The following is a 3,838-nucleotide window of genomic DNA, read 5'->3' as shown; positions in this document are numbered from 1 at the left end:
GATTTGGAGATGTGAGGGCTTCCCTGGTTGGGACTACTGGGTGCACTACTGTATCCCGTTTTCACATCTGGAGCCCCCGCCCCATGTTCATTTTTGCTCAGTGGAAGTAAATATTCCGATAGGGTAAAAGCAACTCCCAGCCTTGGCCCAGGGTTTGTTTTTATTATATAAATATATATGATCTCAATGTTTAGGATTTTTTTTTTTAAGAGGGGAGAAAAACTAATTACATCAATGAGGGAAGAGAATCATAAATCACAGCGTTAGGCTGAGAATGAGGACGACTCAGCCCAGGCCCACAAGCCGGCGACAACTTCTTATCTCATTACAGTTTAATTAAGAATTATGTTTGAGCATCTTCTGTTTCATTATCACTGGGCCCAGCTGACTTCTAATCTTTTTTTACCCGGCGTACAGGAGGGTCTGGTCCAAGATGCACGCTAATGAATTTACAATTCTCTCTTTGGGGAACTTTAATAAAATTAGCCCACACAGAAGATGAACACAGATACGGTAAACTTCTGGAGGGAACATTTGCTTTCAATTACGAGAGTTCTGGAGTGAAGGGCCAAGGGGCCCCCAGGGGGGCAGGGAGGCAGCAGGAAAGGATACCAGGAGGCTCAGATGTGCGATCCGGGCCACACCTCCCTCCCTCGGCAGACCTGAGTTTCCCGGTAGATATTGAGCACCTACTGTATACCGGGTCCTAGACTGGGTACCTTTTGGGGGAGCAGGCAGAGGAGACAAACCCCTAAATCGTCTACGAGTCATCCTATAATATGACTGAGAATTTCTCCAAAGGCAAGCCCAAGAAGTATGAAAGCCTGCAGCAGGGAGCTCAAGCTAGATGGTGGCCTCCCTGGAGGAGGTGTCCCATAAGGGAAGACCCAAAGGGTGACAAGTGCTCCAGGAAGCAGCTTGGGGAAAGGCCTGCAAGGTGGAAGGGCCCCATTTCAGACATTTGGGGATTGGGGAGCATCACGTGGAACAAGGTTCAAGAGATGGCAGCCTGGGGTGTGGGGCTTAGAGACCCATGCTCAGGAGTCTGTCCTAAGAGCAATGGGGAGCCCACACAGGTGCTTCAGGGACTGTGAGGTCCGTGGATATGAGTCACAGCCCAGCCTCACATTCACTCTCCTCTTAGCACATCAAAGGCTGCCAACTGGAAATCTCCGGACTCTGCTCCTGGGATTTGCACCAGCTGCGGGAGCAAACTCAGCCCTGCGCAGGGTGAGCGGGGGCCGCTGGGGATAGGCTGGTCCCACCCAAAGCTCACCTCTCACTCAGCCCTCACTCACCCCTCGCTCGCAAAGACACTCCTCTGGTGGACGACTCAGGTTGTACGCTATATGGTCTCCAGGGGCTCTGGTGGGACAGAGCCCGGTTTCCTCACACATGTCACCCACCCACAAACACACTGTGTATTGACTCCCTTCCTTTCCCATCTCAATTCTCCACCCGTTCCCAGGGCTTCGTGGGATCTCCCCCCATGATAACTACTTGTCCACAAATTCTGCGTCTCCTTCTGGTGAGTTCAGTCCAGGGTAGATCACAACTGCAGAAGTGCTAGCAGCTCAAACAAGATAAATGGGGTATCTGAAGGGGAGCAACTCTGGGCTGGTTAGCATATCTGTGGCCATCAAGGTCCCAAGCTTCTTTCTTCTCTCTCTACCCTTCTCAGAGTCACTGCAGAATCCAAAGTGGCTGCCAGAGCCCCAGCCATCATGCCTTCATTCCAGGCACCCGGCGGGAGAAAGGAGGGAGGGAGGGGGAGAAGGGACACAATGAAGCAGTTTCCACCTGAATCAGCTTCTTTTAAAAAAAGCCTCCCTAGGCACCTGGGTGGCTCAGTGGGTTAAGCCGCTGCCTTCGGCTTAGGTCATGATCCCAGGGTCCTGGGATCGAGTCCCGCATCGGGCTCTCTGCTCGGCGGGGAGCCTGCTTCCTCCTCTCTCACTGCCTGCCTCTCTGCCTACTTGTGATCTGTCAAATAAATAAATAAAATCTTAAAAAAAAAAAAAAAAAACCCCACCCCAGAAATCCCTCGTGAAACCTCTGCTAGGATCTCAGCAGCCAGAAAGTACTCATAAGATTGCATCTAGTTGCAAAGGAGCCTGGGAAATGTAGCCTTTTGACTACATGTAGTTCAGGAGGCATGGGTTCCCCAGAAAAAAACAGGATTCCGCGACGAGACAAGAGAGGGGGAACGGATTTTGGGTGAGCCAGCCGTGATCTCTGCGGTAACCACTGTAAGCCCTTTTTGTTCATTCATTCATTTGGCGAGCATCTATTGAAGACCTACTACATACCAGGCCCCTGACCTTCAACAGCGATCAAAGCAGAGCAAGATCCTTACCGTCCTGAAGCTGACAGAGTAGCAACTGAGAAACTCGATCAGATTTAGGTTTTAAAAGCTCCATCTGGCTTTTGCACAGAGGAAGTATTGGAGGAGGTGGGGGCCGGGCGCCGGGGGGCCGTGGGGATGGAGAGTCATGGGCTGTGGGATGCGGTAAGGAACGACTTATGGGGGCGGCGAGAGAGACCGAGATCCTGGCTGTGGCCCAAAGTGAGGGGAGACAGGGAAATAGGACCGTGCCCGAGAGAGCTAGAGCTTCTGAATGACTGACAGAGACAGAATCCCACACTGGAGGCTTTTAAGAAGAAACAAGGAGACTTACGAGATGAAACCGAGAAATGAAAAATCAAAGCCATAACGAGATGCCTCCTCGTATCCACGCGCGCGGCGCCGTTGGATCGAACTTCCCGGGATGATGGATGGAGCCGCTCTCCGCCGGTGCCGCTAAGGAACACGCAGAATGTCATGGGCACGGGACCAGGATTCTGCACTTTATTGCATTTGAATTAATTTGAGCTGAAATCGCCGCACAAGGCCAGCAGCTGCCGTGCGGGACGGTCTGGCTTTGGAGCAGCAAGACTTGAAAAAGGCTGACGTGGGGAGTTCGGGAGGGTGCGGAGAATCAGAGACGCGCAGCTCGGGCGGGCGGGGGTGCGGAATGTGGTCAAACCATCCTGGAAGACGAGGCTTAGGAAGCTGAGGATTCAGGACACGTGCCTCCTGCTCCCGGGTACTCCCCTGAGAGACACGGAAACGTCTGATCACACAGGGACCCACGCGCCAGGATTTACGGCGGCCTTTTTTCTAATAGCCCCAAACGGGAAACAGCTCTTCGGTCCGTCCGTGAGCCAGCCGGCCCGCCCAAAAAGCGGGCATCACTTTTCAGTGAAAACGAATGAATTACCCACACGGCAGGGATGACTTTGAATGGCGTTGTCGTGTAGCGATGCCTGGATGCGAACGACACACTCTCCGTGGTTGCGTTGATGTAAATCGTGAGCCGAGATTGGGCTCATGTATTGCCACGCGCTCGGGTGTTACTGCTCCCCCAAACGGAGCGGCTTCGACGAGCGTGGATTTACTCTCTGCCCCGCCTCCCCACCGTCCTGGAGGTCAGCGGTTCCCCCACGGCTCTCACAAGTGAAAACTGTGGAACCTCCGCGAGGCTCTAGGGCAGAATCCGCAATCACCTTCTCCCGGATCTGGAGGCAGAAAGAGAAATCACAGTTCTCTCTCCCTCTCCTTTTTCTGCTTTTAAGAATCTCTGAGGTTACTGGTGTCTATCTATATAAATCCACGATATTCCCTGCATTCTAAGGGCGACTGACCTTAATTAATTTGACCTTAAATTAATTTCACTTTGCTCTGCCACTTAGCCCATTCCCAGGTCCCAGGGCTTAGACACAGACATCTCCGGGGTGGGTGGAGTGGGGGAGCATTGCCAGCCACATCAGCTCACTGGATCTGCCAGGAGGGGGAAGG

This window comes from Mustela nigripes, chromosome 2, assembly GCF_022355385.1.
Source record: "Mustela nigripes isolate SB6536 chromosome 2, MUSNIG.SB6536, whole genome shotgun sequence".
In the NCBI taxonomy this organism is placed as follows: Eukaryota; Metazoa; Chordata; class Mammalia; order Carnivora; family Mustelidae; genus Mustela; species Mustela nigripes.
The sequence above is the reverse complement of the archived record's forward strand: the minus strand, read 5'-3'. Positions refer to the sequence as shown.